Source organism: Schistocerca gregaria, chromosome 4 (genome assembly GCF_023897955.1).
Source record: "Schistocerca gregaria isolate iqSchGreg1 chromosome 4, iqSchGreg1.2, whole genome shotgun sequence".
In the NCBI taxonomy this organism is placed as follows: domain Eukaryota; kingdom Metazoa; phylum Arthropoda; class Insecta; order Orthoptera; family Acrididae; genus Schistocerca; species Schistocerca gregaria.
The window spans coordinates 512,901,177-512,921,169 of record NC_064923.1 but is presented as its reverse complement, the minus strand read 5'-3'; the positions used below and the strand labels follow the sequence as shown (position 1 = coordinate 512,921,169).

Sequence of the window (19,993 nt, the reverse complement as noted above, 5' to 3'; positions counted from 1 at the left end):
CTATCAGCGCCGGCCGCGGTGGTCTAGCGGTTCTAAGCGCTCAGTCAGGAACCGTGCGACTGCTGCAGTCGCAGGTTCGAATCCTGCCTCGGGCATGGATGTGTGTGATGTCCTTAGGTTAGTTAGGTTTAAGTAGTTCTAAGTTTTAGGGGACTTATGACCAAAGATGTTGAGTCCCATAGTGGTCAGAGCCATTTGAACCATTTGAACTTCTATCAGCCAGACCTCTGAAGATGGGCTTTACGTCTTCCATTATGGCTGCTTGTATTTCTCCCCATTTATTAGTCCTCTATTGTATTTACACCAGCTCTTATCACCTTAGGGGTACAACCGTGTTCCCGATACTCATCTGTGGATGTGGTGTAGAGATACAAAGCCCATACAGCTTTCCTCATTTCTTCGAGATTGCCTGTATTTCTAAACTTTACAGAAGCTCTCCTCCTGAAAGAAAGGATATTGCGGAGACATGGCTTAGCCAAGCGTGGGAGGAGACGAGGTACTGGCAGAAGTAAAGCCCGGTACTGGGCGTGAGTCGTGCTTCGGTAGCTCAGTTGGTAGAGCACTTGCCCGCGAAAGGCAAAGGTCCCGAGTTCGAGTTTCGGTCGGGCACACAGTTTTAATCTGCCAGGAAGTTTCATTTCAGCGCACACTCCGCTGCAGAGTGAAAATCTCATTCTGGAAACATCCCCCAGCCTTGGCTAAGCCATGTCTCCGCAATATCCTTCCTTTCAGGAGTGCTAGATCTGCAAGCTTCGCAGGAGAGCTTCTGTAAAGTTTGGAAGGTAGGAGACAAGGTACTGACAGATGTAAGGCTGTGAGTACCGGGCGTAAGTCGTGCTTCGGTAGCTCAGTTGGTAGAGCACTTGCCCGCGAAAGGCAAAGGTCCCGAGTTCGAGTCTCGGTCGGGCACACAGTTTTAATCTGCCAGGAAGTTTCTTCACATAGCATATCAGCTGCTGCTTCACCTTTACCAATTGCTCACAAACCACAGACTACTTCAATATTGGCACCATAAAGTTATGTTTTCTTGCATCCATTATTTACAGTTACTGAAACAGAGCTTGAAATCTTACAGATGTATTTAGAAACACTTCATATTAAATTAAACTGGACAGCCAGGCCATAATGGAATTCTACTTTCAGAAAAACGTTTCCCTGACATTTTTTGCAGCACTCACTGTTTTCGAGAGCTTCGCGCAATACACTTGTATCCAGTGAGTTCAAAAACTTCTTTCTATTTACCGAATAAATTATATTTCTCTTTCAAATCCCTGAGGTATTTATGAGAAACACCGTTCTCATTTGGAGTAAGTGCGTTCTGCAAATCAGAAATAAGTGGACTCACATTTTCCAACAGTGATGATGACGAAATACTTCGCTTTTCTTTTCTTTTGGCAGTTCTCACCCTTTTTAAACAAATTTGCTCTACCCCTTAGCATTTGCACTGTGGAAGATGAGGCACCAGGTACGAAAAAACTTGACACAACAACTTCCGTATAGCACACTGTTTACAAACAATCCAAAGTCAAAAAATCAAAGAGTAACTTCGTGAAATCAGAGGCAAACCATTTTTCGCTGGAAAGCGGGAAATTTCAATTCACGTCACACGAATATACTGCCAAGAAGTTTATGGTCAGCCATGACAGAAGTGTATCACAAAAGCACAATATCATACCTCACAAATCTATAAAAATAAAATAGTTGTAATTCTAGCAGAACTATGTATGATTGTCGTTTTAAAGAGGAAAGTTTCCTCTTGGAGGAATCTAATGAGACAATAAAACGAAAATCAATTTTTTCTCTGAGAATCCTATTCCGTATCCCCGTAAGCTGAATTTAACGTTCAACAATGATGTAGAGATCGGGGCAATATTGTGTCAATATTGTTACACTGAAATTAATTAAGGTCTCACGATGCGACTAAAAGCATCAATTTTCCTTATGATAACGAATTTGGTATATGTTTATCCCATTTTCGTATGTTTTCTAATAAACATACTCGTGACAAGGTGATATTTACTTTCCGTAAGACTTCTGGGCATTTCATGTTTCTGGATACATTAATATCTATAGCAAGGGCCCTCATATGATAGTTTGAAGTGGAAGGGGGCTAGACCTTTTGGGGGGGGGGGGGCGGTACAGAGTATTTTTAATGTTTAGGAAGACAGATAGCGACCAGTAAGTTCACATGGTTCAAATAGCTCTGAGCACTATGGGACTTAACATCTTAGGTCATCAGTCCCCTAGAACTTAGAACTACTTAAACCTAACTAACCTAACATCACACACACCCATGCCCGAGGCAGGATTCGAACCTGCAACCGTAGCAGTCCCGTGGTTCCGGACTGCAGCGCCTAGAACCGCACGGCCACTGCAGCCGGTTCGATCTGTAAGTAACCACACAAAACTTCCACTTCCAACTCTGTTAAAAACCTACGTAACACCAATTTTTATACGATTTTCTTGGAAGAAAACCACTTGACTACACTATATTTTTTTCCTCTCACTGAAAGCTAGCTCCCCGCCTCCTCCCTCCCCCTAGCCACCGGTATAGGCGCCCTTGATTCATAGAGCTGTATACTTGACTCATTATAGTGCCGGAAAGAAAGAAAGAATATATGAGTTTAGCTTGCAATTGAAACGGGTGTTGTTATAGTTAGACTGGCTCCGTTGTATAAGGATGTGAAGTGAAATCACCTGCGGCCTCTCTGCGGATCATGTCTAAATTCATCTGAACTAACTGCGAAAACCACAGAAAAACTCAGTCAAAATCATATGACTGGTCAATGAAGCGCTCTCTACCCACTATCAAATGGTGTACATAGTTCACAATGGGTGGCTGTGTTTATCGAAGACAGATTTGGGTATTCAAAATGCAGCACGCGACGCGGTAAGCTTTATTTTCCCTTCGCGCTGCGTCTTGTGAGCCTCCTACTGTTGCCTAGTGGCACTTCCAGGATCATGGAAAGTGCAAAATTCATTTCTATGCGCAGCCAGTATTTTTCACCTCGTCGAGATACCTGAAAGCGAGGTGACACAACCATATCTCTTATTACAGTCAATGTTTGTTGATACTGTCCGACCTTTGCACTAATTTTTAAAATGTCTTTCGTGAATAACGTTACTGTCGCCTATCTGAGTTGCTGAGCGATTGCCACCAAAGATGCTCATTAACAGTTACTAGGTGGTCGATTCACCTTTCAAAATTAATTGATTTTTTGATTAGCGCAGCACATGTATACCGAATTAATTCCTTCAAAATACACATGGTTCATTTAACACAGCACTATGTTTTGTCTTCTGAAAATTGTTTCCTTTAATATTAATGTGGAATAAACTATTATTATCATTTTTATTGTTCAGAGATAATCTAATACACGGTTCACGTCAACTGATACTGTGTTCGAAATCGAGAACTATAGTTTTTCCTTAACTCCGTTTTTATTAACACAATTTCTTTGATATGATTCACTACAATGAATGGTCACTCTTCAGATCGATAACCAAGGTCCAAACAGTCTATAACCAAAAGTCAAATTACGACGTGATGTTTGAATCGAGGCTTCGGCAACGACTGAAGTTCTTAAATTGGAATTATTGATATCTTTTATCGATTGAGGTGTTCTATCTATATTAACGTTATCTCAGTTACGTCAATTTTCTTACTTTCGACTGTAAATGAAAAGAACAGAAATTTACATTTCATTAGCCCAGAATCCAATAAAGTTAACTGTTTCACACAGTGGGGCATGAACCTAAGAGACGCTAATACTCAGGACTCAAATGTTAAATGCTCGGACACTAAAATCTCGAACACAATGACTCTCAGACGATAAAGTCTCCCAGACGATAAAGACGTTAACAAGCCGTGTATTGGATTCATATTCTAGTTGTGAACGATAGGGACGTTCGTTAGTAATTCTTTGAATAAAGCCCCTTGCTACTTTGCATATAATACTCTTTCCCATTGGCTCCTATTATTATTTTATTTTATTTTCTCTATTTTAAAGTGGGAATTCATGATTTTGTATCAAATATGGGAACTGCTCATGGACAGATCGAATAGTTTCAAAAATGACCAGATCAGTGGACAAAGTTCAAAACCATCGTACAATATGCGTTAGATGAGTATGTGCCAAGCAAGATCGTAAGAGATGGAAAAGAGTCACCGTGGTACAACAACCGAGTTAGAAAACTGCTGCGGAAGCAAACGGAACTTCACAGCACACATAAACATAGCCAAAGCCTTGCAGACAAAGATTACGCGAAGCGAAATGTAGTGTGAGGAGCGCTATGCTAGAGTCGTTCAATGAATTCGAAAGTAAAGTTCTATGTGCTGACTTGGCAGAAAATCCTAAGAAATTTTGGTCCTATGTCAAAGCGGTAGGTGGATCAAAACAAAATGTCCAGACACTCTGTGACCAAAATGATACTGAAACAGAGGATGACAGACTAAAGGCCGAAATACTAAATGTCTTCTTCCAAAGCTGTTTCACAGAGGAATACTGCACTGTAGTTCCTTCTCTAGATTGTCGCACAGATGACAAAATCGTAGATATCGAAATAGACGACAGAGGGATAGAGAAACAATTAAAATCGCTCAAAAGAGGAAAGGCCGCTGGACCTGATGGGATAGCAGTTCGATTTTACACAGTGTACGCGAAGGAACTTGCCCCCCTTCTTGCAGCGGTGTACCGTAGGTCTCTAGAAAAGCGAAGCGTTCCAAAGGATTGGAAAAGGGCACAGGTCATCCCCGTTTTCAAGAAGGGACGTCGAACAGATGTGCAGAACTATAGACCTATATCTCTAACGTCGATCAGTTGTAGAATTTTGGAACACGTATTACGTTCGAGTACAATGACTTTTCTGGAGACTAGAAATCTACTCTGTAGGAATCAGCATGGGTTTCCAAAAAGACGGTCGTGTGAAGCCCAGCTCGCGCTATTCATCCACAAGACTCAGAGGGCCAAAGACACGGGTTCACAGGTAGATGCCGTGTTTCTTGACTTCCGCAAGGCGTTTGACACAGTTCCCCACAGTCGTTTAATGAACAAAGTAAGAGCATACAAACTATGAGACCAATTGTGTGATTGAATTGAGGAGTTCCTAGATAACAGAACGCAACATGTCATTCTTGATGGAAAGAAGTCTTCCGTAGTAAGAGTGATTTCAGGTGTGCCGCAGAGGAGTTTTCATAGGACCGTTGCTATTCACAATATACATTAATGACCTGGTGGTTGACATCGGAAGTTCACTGAGGCTTTTTGCAGATGATGCTGTGGTGTATCGAGAGGTTGCAACAATGAAAAATTGTACTGAAATGCAGGAGGATCTGGAGCGAATTGACGCATGGTGCAGGGAATGACAATTGAATCTCAATGTAGACAAGTGTAATGTGCTGCGAATACATAGAAAGATAGATCCCTTACCATTTAGCTACAAAATAGCAGGTCAGCAACTGGAAGCAGTTAATTCCATAAATTATCTGGGAGTACGCATTAGGAGTGATTTAAAATGGAATGATCATATAAAGTTGATCGTCGGTAAAGCAGATGCCAGACTGAGATTCGTTGGAAGAATGCTAAGGAAATGCAATCCGAAAACAAAAGAAGTAGGTTACAGTACACTGGTTCGCCCACTGCTTGAATACTGCTCAACAGTGTGGGATCCGTACCAGATATGGTTGATAGAAGATATAGAGAAGATCCAACGGAGAGCAGCGCGCTTCGTTATAGGATCATTTAATAATCGCGAAAGCGTTACAGAGATGATAGATAAACTCCAGTGGAATACTCTGCAGGAGAGACGCTCAGTAGCTCGGTACGGGTTTTTGTTAAAGTTTCGAGAACATACCTTCACCGAAGAGTCAAGCAGTATATTGCTCCCTCCTACGTATATCTCGCGAAGCGACCATGAGGATAAAATCAGAGAGATTAGAGCCCACACAGAAGCATACCGACAATCCTTCTTTCCTCGTACAATACGAGACTGGAATAGAAGGGAGAACCGATAGAGGTACTCAGGATACCCTCCGCCACACACCGTCAGGTGGCTTGCGGAGTATGGATGTAGATGTAGATGTATCTTGAAGTGTATTTTTATTCTTAGACAAGACGACCGCTCAAAATGTCAATAATAAAATACTAACGCAGATTACAGATTCACTAAGAGCGACATTTTAAAATTATTTGTTAGCATGCCTAGATTTCAGATGATTTATATGTTCTAATTAAACTACTCCAAATGATAATTTTCCATAGTTACAGGCCATTGGGTTACACATCATTTATTTGTTACATTATTTTGACAGATTTTTAGTAGTGATTGTCTGCCATCTTACAAAACTCCACAATTACAACTCCCGAACGAAGTGGCGAGCACTGGGGCTAAAACAGCATTGTATTGCTTTACTTTGGTTGTCACTCTTTGTTACAAAGGTTCCTTGGTGCGACGGCCGTTTCGGCTCTGTCAAGCTGGATTCGAACTTTTACAGCAGAGAGCAGAAATAAAGTCCCCTATCTTTTTTTTTTTTTTTTTTTTTTTTTGCTTCCTCGTACGGCTCCTATTAGGACGCAGAACAGTAATTGTCCAACATGTGGACACGCGGATCGTGGCGGATATTCCCATCACGCTGTAAACTTGACTGCAGTGTACCCACTCGTACTCGTTTGTCTGTGGGCAGAGAAGACCCATGATAGCTTGCTGGGTCGACAACCAGTTCTAAACGGCATAACTAATGCAGTATTCTGGACAACATGACTACGCTATATTAGTGCGGCTGTTGCTTCTTAAGATGGCGTGAGATGATGTGATTAATCGCGAGTATAATAGCAAGGATTAAACTGGCTGTCAGTTTACCTTCTTCCGCCAATGAAATGCTGATGATAAACCTCAGCTACGCTTCTGCTGATGTCTCAAGCACGGTCGTCACCAGTCTCTATCACGTCTAGCTGCGGTTTCAGTATTCAACCGATAATGAAAAGTGACGATAGGGGGAACCACAGACCAAGGAAAACCAGCCAGAGCTGGTAAAATGTTGCATATATTGACTCAGAAGCACTCATTAAATGAGAGGTAGCGTGTTACAGGTGAATAATATTTACTAAAGACAAAATTAAGTTAAGAAAGTGACGAGAACTAGTCTTGTTGCAGATCAAGACACAATGACAGTTAACAGGAAACAAATTGCGGACATTTTAGTGAACGGTAAAACCCCTGATTAAGCCACTTGAAATTCTAACAGTCAAGAAAATTGAAGAAACCGGTACAGGCAATGGTGGTTTAGACTGCTGTTCCAGAACATGATACGATCACCGTGCGTTCGATTAGCAATCAGAAACTGATTGCTGACCGTACTGTAGCGAGTTGCTAGGTCAATGGCCGCTATAGATGTAGACATCCATGCCCGTGCATAATAGCGACAACTCACTCACTGACTATGGTCACAAACCTGCTCCAACAAATAGGCTGGTCACTTTTGTACCCGAAGACCCAACGACATTGTGTATCTCCACCGGCAACAAGACAAGCCCAACACCAGCCTAACAGATGTGCTTCTTGCGAACTGTTTGTGGCAAGTGAAGGGAGACTTTGAATAGCGGATCCTCTTTGAAAGGGAGCAGAGAGGCGGGGTGTTTCCCTCCCCCCTTGATCAAGAAGGACTGAACTTCACACTAACGACTACCTTGCCCATCCAAGAACACACCAGAATGTACAAATTCTATATTAATTAAAGACATCATAAAACAAAAATTACTTCATGAGCCAGGAGTCCTGTGGTTAAGCTAGCCTACGAAGGTCTCTAAACGCTGTGTATAATTAATTTGATATGATTTAATCGACATTTAACAAAACTGACTTTTAAACTACGGGACTGATTAGTCCCTAACCTGTATCAATTGCCTTATAATTTGAAGACAATGCTGGATCTGTAATTAAAAGTATTAATTACATTTTATTCAGGCACTATACTTTCTTCGGAGGGCTGGACTAGCTGCTATCTTGCTTCTACATCCTTTGTGACTAAGTATCACAAATCATCAGTGCAACACCAGAACAGAAAGACCAATTTTGTGTGATTACATGATTCAAGCACAACCACTGGCAGCAGTTACTTTCATAAAATATCTACGAGTAGGTTTACGGGGCGGTTTAGAGTGGAACGAGTGTATAAAACTGATCGCAGGAAGGGCAGACTGATTATCATTGGAAGATACCTCAGGAAATGTATTCCGTCAACAAAAGACGGAGCTTACGAAATCCTCATTTGACCAATACTTGAATATTGGTCGTTAATATGGGATCCATATCAGATAGTATTGATACAAGAAATAAACAAGATCCAAAGACAGGCAGCGCATTTCATTAGAGGCTCATTTAGTAAGAATTAAAATGTCGTGGAGATGCTCGGAGCATATTCTGCAAGAGAGGAGTTCTGCATCGGATGTGCTTTATTGTTAAAGATCGAAGAGCTTACGTTCCTAGAAGAGTTAACAAATATATCCCTTTCATCTGTGTATATCTCGCGAAACCACAGTGTAGATAAAATTACATCTACATCATACTCCACAAGCAGACTAATGGTGTGTGGCGGAGGGTGCTTTCGGTACAGCTATCTCATGCCTCCAATCCTGTTCCACTCGGGAATAGCGCACGGGAAGAAAGATTGTCGGTACGTCTCTGTTTCGGCCCTAATTTCTCGAATTTTCTCCTCGTGGTCAATACGGGAGATGTTTATGGGGGGAAGTAATATATTGTCCGACTCCTCTTGAAGTATTGTCCCGAAATTTCATTAGTAAATCTCTTCGTGATGCATAACGCCTCTCTTGTAACGTCTGCCAGTGGAGTTAGCTTAGCGTCTCCGTAACGCTCTCTCGACAGCTAAATGATCCCGTGACGAAACGCGCTTCTCTCCATTGGATCGTCCCTATCTCTTCTATCAGTCCGAACTGTTAGGGATCCAAGATAAATGAACAACACTCAACAATCGGGCTAAGAAGCGCCTCATAAGCCACGTCTTCCATGAATGAGTTACATTTCCTTAAGATTCTTCCGATGAATCTGAGAATGGTGCCTGCTTTTCCCACTATCTGTTTTATATGGTCTTTCCACTTAAGGTCGCTCTGGATAGTTACGCCTGGATATTTTACGGCAGACGCTGTCCCCAACTGTTTGTCGTCAATAGTGTAGCTGTACAGTAGTGGATTTCTTTTCCTATGTATGCGCAATGCGTTACATTTATTTACTTTCAGGGTCAACTGCCAGAGTCTGTATCATTCATAAATTCTCTGCAGGTCGTTCTGCAAATTCTTACTATCTTCTGGCGTTGCTACTTTGGTATAAACGACTGCATCGTCTGCGAATAGTCTTAAAGAGCATCCTACGCTTTCTACTAGGTCATTTATATGTATTGTAAACAGCAACGGTCCTATCACACTTCCCTGTGGTAATCCGGATATTACCTTCACATCTGTCGATTTAGTTCCGTTAAGAGCGACTTGTTGAGTTCTATCTGCAAAAGAATCCTGAATCCAATCGATAGTCTTCTCCGATACTCCGTAAGCTCGTATTTTTTCATTAAACGGAAATGCGGAACGATGTCAAATGCCTTACTGAAATCAAGGAACACGGCATCAACCTGAGGGCCGTTGTGCACTGCGCTGTGGATCTCATGGAGGAACGGAGCGAGCTGAGTTTCGCAGGATCTCTGTTTGTGGAATCCACGTTGATTTTTATAGAGGAGATGTTCATTTTCTAAAATCGTCATAATTCTTTAGCATAAAACGTATTCCATAACTCTACAACAGACTGACGTTAACGATATAGGTCTATAATTGCGTGGATCTGTCTTACGGCCATTCTTGAAAGTGAGAATGATATGCGCTTTTTTGCAGTCGTTAGGTACCCTCCGTTGCTCAAACGATCGTATAAATTACTGCTAGAAGGGGAGCAAATTAGAGAGATTCGAGCCCAAACGGAGGCTTACAGTAATCATTCTTCCCGCGAACCATACACGACAAGAACAGAAAACGGGATGGCAGAGACAGTGGTAAATAAAATACCCTTCACCACACAGCAAGGTGACTTGTAGAGAATACATGTCAACATTTATGGACCTTAAAGCAACGGGATTTTCTCAAATATTCTGACTTTTCTCTGATTCAGATTTTTTATTTTCTGTGAAACACTAACAGTACTGATTTATGAATAAGAATATCTTTTGTCAATGACTCACTGGAATCCGTGGATTTAATCATAAGAAGGATGGAATTTTTTATTGTCAGATCTGAAAGTTGGTATCCATATCCACACAAATAATATAAACCAATAAACTTAACATATACTCTTAACATATACTCTTCGAATATCCTTACTATTTAGGTATCAAAGTAATCTAGTTCAAAACTTTGAAATTAATCCTATGAAGGATATGAACTACAGTAGGTTTTGTGAACTTCCTACGAGATCTAGTTATCGAGGTCACGATACGTATCAGTAATGGAAATTTTCGAACCTTGCTCTCTCTCTATAATAAATTTCTGCTGACACCTACGTCCATAGCACAACAGAAGAACATATAATGTTTAAAGTCTCGTTTGCATTACTATCTCTATTTGTTAAAACCAAGCAACGCATTCGGAGCAGAAAAATATCTCTGCCATGAAATTCGTCTTCACCTACAATATAACACGTCTGCTTCGACAGCAAAAGATGTGCCTTGTGTCTCTCAGAACACGTCCCAGGCGACACAACGTCCCAGAAGCAGTATTTCGCACTCTGATGGCAGCCCATGCAATGTTATAACAGCGTTCTTCTGAACCGACCGTAATCCCGAGAATCACAATCTCGCTTATGGCTTCATATACTCCTAGCGAACTCTCAGCGACTCGTTGTGTCCTGAGAATGACCTAAAGAAATATGAAGACGAACATTATCTTGCCGTGAAAACCAACAAATCGCTGATAATTCCAAACATACGTACACAGACACTGACAACATTCAGCTTCCATTGAACTACAACATCTGCTACACACCGCTATTAAAAACCTAACTTTATAGATTTAGTTATATAAAGTGACGGATCACTATTTGAAAAGAGTGTGGTTGACGCCGGATGGTTATAAGAACTCTTTGTAAATTTACATCTTCTACACACGAGGGAGAGCTATAAAGTATTAATTATCATCTATAAACACATGAAGTCACTTAACTAGTATCTTTGCAAGTACGGGATGGTTATAATTAAAGTACAGCCCCTGACGGTGGTTCAGTGTGGGCTATATTTATTGTGTAGCTGCGAAACTTGCTAAATAACCTACTGCGTTAACGCGGAACCGATGCACGCTGAAAAAAATGAGTTCCAATTTTGGTCACCAGGTGCAAACCTAGCTGCCTACAGCATCTTGTAGACGTCTCCGATGCTCATACTGAACAAATGGTGTAAGCAGCAGTTAATAATGAAATCAACATTACGCATTTCTCATTTGTTTCTTTCTGCCCACGTCCCGTTCCTAATCCATTACATATGGAAACATTTCTATACATCTTTCTAGCATTCACAGCACCAGATTTGCGCCTGGTGGCTAAATTGTAACTAATTTTTTTCCGGCGTAAATCAGTTCCGGATTAACGCATTAAAATATCGCTGACATGGGATAATTACAGCCCACATTGGACCTAGGCGAGAAGCTGCACTTTAATTATAACCACCTAATATGCGCCTGCAGTCCCAGTAAACACTGAAATCACGGAGTTACAGTACCGTAGCACGCTACTATAGGAGTAGAAACGAAAAGTGGAACCTATAGATGGAATATCATGTGATAATTCTTTCGCTACAGTTGATAGAGAACAACGGTACAATAACATATGCAGAGATGGTGGAAGTGTAAGCCAACACCACACTCAATATGACGTAGTGGATAGGTGGAACAATTGGTTCCAATGTGATCAGATATGTCTGAATGACGACGAACGAAGTAGCAGTCCATATCTTTGTGGAGGAAAGAGAAACATTACAGAAGTGGAGATCCAGATGTTCGAAGACCGGCGTAACACAATCGTAAAAAGCGAAAATCAGTTAGGTTTCAGTTTTCAACATTCTGTACGACATTCTGAACATGACAAAGGTCGCCGTCCTCTGGCTTCCGCGACTGCTCAGGTCCATTCTAAAAGCCCGCTGGACCGAGGCAGCGGCGGTGATGTTGCAGCTATGTCAAGCCGATCGTTATATCTTCTTTAGTTGTCCAATAGCCAAGAACGAATGTTGGGTGTATCACTATGTGGAGAGCGTGAACATGCACTATAAGATAAAGAAAACGACGCATTACGAAGTAACCATCCGAATGAGACGGAAACTGGTAGATGTGATACTCATGAACAACAAACAAATGATTACAGTTACAGAAAAATTGAGTGAAATACTAAAGAAAACAGCTCCACAAATTGAGCAAGTCCACAATGCGTTGGTCCACCTCTGGCATTCGCACTGATTAATAGAACTGTTCGATGTCCTCCTAAGGGATATCGTGCCAAATTCTGTCCATCTGGCACCTCAGACTGTCAAAATCCCAATGTATTTCCACAGGGCTGCCCGTAATTCTCCAAACGTTCTCATCTGGAGAGAGACCCGGTGACCTCGTTGCCCAAGGTAGGGTGTGGCATGCACGAAGTCAATCAGTAGAAACTACCGCCGCGTGTAGGCGAGCATTATCTTGGTGAAATTATATCCCGGCATGACTTGCCATAAAAAGTAAAAAAAACTGGGCGTAGAACATCGTAGAGGTACTGCTGTGCAGTGAGGGTGCTGCGGATGTCAGGAAAGGGTCCTGCTATTGCATGAAATGGAACCCCAGGCCATCACTACTGGCTGTCAGGCTGTGCGGCACGTGAACTGCCCCATTGTCCAGAGCATCACCAGACACGACTTCGCTGATCGTTGGGGTTCAATTCGTAGCAGAACTCATCTCTGAAAACAATTCCACTGCAGTCATGAGATTCCAAGCTGAAAAAGCTTCTGGAGACAGCGCTGGGATACCAACCTGACTGTCGTCCGCCATACAGCCCGACAACCAGGTATGATGGGCGCCGGTGCCATTTGTTCCCATAGCAGGACTCGCCTGGTTGTCATCTGCGGCACACTTGCAGCAGACCGATACACTGACGATACTCTACGCCTAGTTTTGTTGTCTTCCAAAACAAATGGCTCTGAGCACTATGGGACTTCTGAGGCCATCAGTCCCTTAGAATTTAGAACTACTTAAATCTAACTAACCTAAGGACATCACACACATCCATGCCCAAGGCAGGATTCGAACCTGCGACCGTTGCGTTCGCGCGGCTCCAGACTGTAGCGCCTAGGACCACTCGGCCACTCCAGCCGGCTTGTCCTCCACGGCAAGCCGTATTGGACTTACATTTCAGCAAGATTATGTCCACTCACACATAGCGAGAGTTTCTCCCTCATGTCTTTGTGCTACCCATACCCTGTCCTGGCCAGCGGGGTCACCAGATCTCTCCCCAAATGAGAGCAATGGAGAATTATGGGTTGCGCCCTCAAACCAAATCGGGATTTTAATAGTCCAACGCGCCAATTGGTTAGAATCTGGCATGACATCCCTTAGGAGGACACCGAACCAGTGCCAATCGGAATAATTGCTTCCACAGGGGCCTGAGGTGGACCAGCACATTGTTAACTTCGTCTATGTCTGAAGCTCTTTCTCTTGGATAAATCATCGAATATTTCTGACACTATAATCTTCTTCTTTTTTATTTTGTCTATAAATGCGCATTACAACTATTGATTTCCGTCCCACTCGGAAAATTCCTTCGTGGGGCGTTGTTTTCAAGTTTTTTTCGTGTTAAACAGTTATACCGTCTAAGGCTTAAATACTAACACCATGGTTCCTGTGGTCTAGGGGCAGCGGCTTTGATTAATAGTTAAAAAGTCGTCGACCGCGGGTTTGAAACTCGCCGCAGCTTAAAATTTGATTAATAATCACCATTGGCGGTGGCTGAAGACTTCCAGCACAAGAAGTCAACCTCGTTCTGCCAACGACCATGTCAAAGAGGGCAGAGGAAGGGGCAGAAGTTCAAGGCATCTCTTGTCCTTGGGGTGATAAACTGCCACTAAAGGGGGAAGAATCAGCAGTGATTTACGGCGTCAGGATGCGCAAGGCAATGGAAACCACTGCATTAAAGACACACAACGTATGTTGTTGTTGTTGTTGCTGTGGTCGTCAGTCCTGAGACTGGTTTGATGCAGATCTCCACGCTACTCTATCCTGTGCAAGCTTCTTCATCTCCCTGTACCTGCTGCAACCTACATCCTTCTGAATCTGCTTAGTGTAGTCATCTCTTGGTCTCCCTCTACGATTTTTACTCTCCACGCTGCCCTCCAATACTAAATTGGTGATCCCTTGATGCCTCAGAACATGTACTACCAACCGATCCCTTCTTCTGGTCAAGTTGTGCCACAAACTTCTCTTCTCCCCAATCCTATTCAATACTTTCTCATTAGTTATGTGATCTACCCATCTAATCTTCAGCATTCTTCTGTAGCACCACATTTCCAAAGCTTCTATTCTCTTCTTGTCCAAACTATTTATCGTCCATGTTTCACATCCATACATGGCTACACTCCATACAAATACTTCCAGAAATGACTTCCTGACACTGAAATCTATACTTGATGTTAACAAATTTCTCTTCTTCAGAAACGCTTTCCTTGCCATTGCCGGTCTACATTTTATATCCTCTCTACTTCGACCATCATCAGTTATTTTGCTCCGCAAAGTGTCTCACTTCCTAATATAATTACCTCAGCATCACCTGACTTAATTCGACTACATTCCATTATCCTCGTTTTGCTTTTGTTGATGATCATCTTATATCCTCCTTTCAAGACATTCCGTTCAACTGCTCTTCCAAGTCCTTTGCTGTCTCTGACAGAATTATGATGTCATCGGCGAACCTCAAAGTTTTTATTTATTCTCCATGGATTTTAATACCTCCTCCAAATTTTTCTTTTGTTTCCTTCAATGCTTGCTCAATATACAGATTGAATAACATCGGGGAGAAACTACAACAAGTCTCACTCTCTTCCCAACCACTGCTTCCTTTTCATGTCCTTCGACTCTTATGACTGCCATCTGGTTTCTTTACAAATTGTAAATAGCCCTTCGCTCCCTGTATTTTACCCCTGCCACCTTTAGAATTTGAAAGAGAGTATTCCAGTCAACATTGTCAAAAGCCTTCTCTAAGTCTACAAATGCTAGAAATGTAGGTTTGCCCTTACTTAATCTAGCTCCTAAGATAAGTCGTAGGGTCAGTATTGCCTCACGTGTTCCTACATTTCTACGGAATCCAAACTGATCTTCCCCGAGGTCGGCTTCTACTAGTTTTTCCATTCGTCTGTAAAGAATTCGCGTTAGTATTTTGCAGCTGTGACTTATTAAACTGATAGTTCGGTAATTTTCACATTTGTCAACACCTCATTTCTTTGGAATTGTGATTATTATATTCTTCTTGAAGTCTGAGGGTATTTCGCCTGTCTCATACATCTTGCTCACCGGATGGTAGAGTTTTGTCAGGACTGGCACTCCCAAGGCCGTCAGTAGTTCCAATGGAATATTGTCTACTCCGGGGGCCTTGTTCCGACTCAGGTCTTTCAGTGCTGTGTCAAACTCTTCACGCAGTATCGTATCTCCCATTTCATCTTCATCTACATCCTCTTCCATTTCCATAATATTGTCCTCAAGTACATCGCCCTTGTATAGACCCTCTATATACTCCTTCCACCTTTCTGCTTTCTCTTCTTTGCTTAGAACTGGCTTTCCATCTGAGCTCTTTATGTTCATACAACTGGTTCTCTTATCTCCAAAGGTATCTCTAATTTTCCTGTAGGCAGTATCTATCTTACCCCTAGTGAGATAAGCTTCTATATCCTTACATTTGTCCTCTAGCCATCCCTGCTTATCCATTTTGCACTTCCTGTCGATCTCATTTTTGAGACGACTGTATTCCTTTTTGCCTGCTTCATTTACTGCATTTTTATATTTTCTCCTTTCATCAATAAAATTCAATATTTCTTCTGTTACCCAAGGATTTCTACTAGCCCTCATCTTTTTACCTACTTGATCCTCTGCTGCCTTCACTACTTCATCCCTCAAAGCTACCCGTTCTTCTTCTTCTGTATTTCTTTCCCCAATTCCTGTCAATTGCTCAACTATGTCTCCCTGAAACTCTGTACAACCTCTGATTCTTTTAGTTTATCCAGGTTCCATCTCCTTAAATTCCCACAACGTATATCCAAGGTATATGTAGCCTGTAACTGAAAAACTGTCATAATGATGTCTCCATTGGTAACAGATCCCGGAATAGTACCGAATTCGGATACGAGGGAGGGGAGAGCCAAGGCGGAGATGACCATGAGAAACAGACTGAATAACCAGTGAAATGAGTCGGGGCGTGGAACGTCAGGAGCTTGAACGTTAGGGAAGCTAGAATATATGCAAAGGGAAATGCAAAGGATCAATCTAGATATTATAGGGTTCAGTGAAGTGAAATGGAAAGAAGGCAACGATTTCTGGTCAGATGAGCATAGGGTAATATCAACTGCAGCAGAAAGTGGTATAAAGGGAGTAGGATTCGTTATGAGCAAGAAGATAGGGCAGAGAGTGTGTTACTGCGAACAGTTCAGTGATAGGTTTGTTCTTATCAGAATCGACAGTAAACCAACATCAACAACGATAGTTCAGGTATTCATGCCGACGTCGCAAGCTGAAGATGAAGTAATAGAAAAAGCATATGAGGGTAATGAAAGGGTAATACAATACGTAAAAGGAGATGAAAATCTTGTAGTCATGTGGGACTGCAATGAAGCTGAAGGGAAAGGAGTAGAAGAAAAAGTTATGGGGGTATATCGGCTTGGGACAAGGAATGAGAGAGGAGAACGACTAATCGAGTTCTGTAATAAATTTCAGGTAGTAATATTGAATACTCTGCTCAAGAATCACAAGGGGAGGAGGTATACTTGGAAAAGGACGGGTGATATGAAAAGATATCAGTAAGGTTACATCATTGTCAGACAGATATTCTGAAATCAGACAGTGAGTTGTAAGGCGTATCCAGGAGCATATATAGAATCAAATCACAATGTAGTAGTGATGAAGGGTAGGCTGAAGCTTAAGAGATTAGTCAGGAAGAATCTGTAAGCAAAGAAGTGGGATACAGAAGTACTTAGGAATGACGAGATATGAAGTTCTCTAAGGTTATAGATACCGCAATAAAGAATATCTCAGTAAGCAGTATAGTTGAAGGGGAATTGACATCCCTAAAAAGGGCGATCAGGGAAATTGGGAAGGAAAACTTAGGTACAAAGAAGGTAAGTGCGAAGAAGCCACGGGCAACAGAAGAAATGCTTCAGTTGGTCGATGAAAGAAGGAGGCACAAAAATGATCAGGGAAATTCAGGAATCCACAAATACAAGTCACTGAGGAATGAAATAAATATGAAGTGCAGGAAAGCTAAGACGAAATGGCTGCAAATGTGAAGAAATCGGTAGATCTGACTGAGCATATAGGAAAGTCAAAACAACATTCGGTGAAATTAAAAGCAAGGGTGGCAAGATTAAGAGTGCAGTCGGTAATCCACTCTTAAATAGAGAGGAAAGAGCGGATAGGTGGAATGGGTACACTGAAGGGCTCTGTGAGGGAGAAGATTTGTTTTATGTGATAGAAGAATCTGGAGTCGATTTAGAAGAGATAGGGGATCCAGTGTAAGAATCTGAATTTAAATGAGCTTTGAAGGAGTAAGATCAAATAAGGCAGAAGGGACAGATAAAATTAAATCAAAATTTCTAAAATCATTAGGGGAAGAGGCAACAAAACGATTATTCACGTAGGTCTGTAGAATGTAAGAGTCTAGCGACATACCATTGGAAAAATATCATCATCATAATTCCGAAGACTGCAAGAGATAACAAGTGCGAGAATCGTCGCACAATCAGCTTAGCAGCTAACGCATCCACGTGCTGACAAGAATAAGATACAGAAGAATGGAAAAGAAAATTGAGGATGTGTTACACGACGATCAGTTTGGCTTTAGGAAAGGTAAAGGCATGAGAGAGGCAATTCTGATGTTGTGGTTGATAATGGAAGCAAGACTAAAGAAAAATCAAGACACGTCCATAGGATTTGACGACCTGGAAAAAAGGTTTAACAATGTAAAATGGAGCAAGATGTTTGAAATTCGGAGAAAAAAAGGGGTATACGTTAGGGGGAGACGGGTAATACTCAATATGCAGAAGAGCCAAGAGGGAATAATAAGAGTGGACGACCAAGAAGGAAGTGCTCGGATTAAGAAGGGTGTAAGACAGGGATGTAGCCTTTCGCCCCCTGCCGTTCAATCTGTACATCGAAGAAGCTATGAAGGAAATAAAAGAAAGGTTTCGGAGTGGAATTAAAATTCAAGGTGAGAGGATATCAACGATACGGTTCGCTGATCACATTGCTCTCCTACGTGAAAGTGAAGAAAAAGTACATGATCTGCTGGATGGAATGAACGGTTTAAAGAGTACAGAATATGGATTGAGAAGTAGCAGAAATAAGAACAGCGACAAACTTGCATCGGCATTGATGGTCAGGAAGTAGATGAAATTAAAGAACTGTGCTACCCAGGCAGCAAAATAACCAGTGACGGGCGGCGCAAGGAGGACATCAGAAGCAGACTAGTACTGGAAAAAAGGGCACTCCTTGCCAAGAGAAGTCCACTAGTATCAAACATTGGCCTTAATTTGCGGAACAAATTTATGAGGATGTACGTTTGGAACACAGCATTGTATGGTAGTGAAACATGGACTGTGGGAAAACCGGAACAGAAGAGACTCGAAGCATTTGAGATGTGGTGCTACAGATGAATGTTGGAAATTAGATGTACTCATAAGGTAAGGAGTGAGCAGGTTCTGTACAGAATCGGTGAGGAAAGGAATATGCGGGCACACTGACAAGAAAAAGGGATAGGTTGACAGGACATCTGTTAAGTTATCGGGGAATGACTACCATGATATTAAAGGGAGCTGTCGAGGAAAAAAACTGTAGAGGAAAGCAGAGATTGCAATACATCCAGCAAATAATTGACGGCGTAGGTTGCAAGTGCTAGTCTGAGATGACGAGGTTGGCACGGGAGAGGAAACCCTGGCGGGCCGTATCCAGCTAGTCAGATGACTGATCACTTACAAAAAAAAAAAAAAAAATGTCTGCTTTTTATGTCCCCCTTGCTCCGTCCATCGTGGGTTATTTTGCTGTCTAAATAGCAGAATTTCTTAACTTCATTTACTTCATGTTCACCAATTCTCATATTGTTTCTCGCTGTTCTCTTTTCTGTTAGTTCTCATTACTGAATTTATTGGATATACTCTCACTCATTAGACTGTCCATTTCATTCAAGTGATCCTATAATTCTTCTTTCCTTTCACTGATAATTGTATCATCAGCACATCTTAAAATACAGATCCTTACAGCTTGAATTTTAATCCCAACCTCGAACCTTTCTTTTATTTCCGTCATTGTTTCTTCAATGTATAGGTTGAAAAGTAGGGTCGAAGGGGTGCATCCATGTCTTACACCATTTTTAATCCGAACAATTCATTTTGGTCTTCCAGTCTTATTGTTCCCTCTTAGTTCTTGTGCATATTTTATATTACCTATCTTCCCCTGTACTTTACCCATATTTTTCTCAGAATTTCTAACATCCTGCACCATTTTACATTATCGAACGTTTTTCCCAGGTCGACAAGTTCTATGGACGTGTCTTGATTTTTCTTCAGTGTTTTTATGAACTATTTGCATCATTCTTCTGATATATATTCTACAATTACAATCATCGGTTTTCAGCACTGAAACTTTATTGAATGCAGATAGTTAGTTAATTCAGCGTAACACGAATAGTTTGAACTAACTATACTAAAATTATGTGGAGTGAGGCTGTTTACAGA

At 41.6% G+C, this 19,993-nt stretch overlaps 1 non-coding gene across 1 annotated transcript; it reads left to right on the top strand.

Moving 5' to 3' along the window:
• The first annotated feature begins 835 nt into the window (after positions 1 to 835).
• Positions 836 to 910, top strand: Trnas-cga (transfer RNA serine (anticodon CGA)). Its single transcript has one exon. It is a non-coding gene; the product is annotated as a tRNA-Ser (tRNA).
• Positions 911 to 19,993: the final 19,083 nt, after the last annotated feature.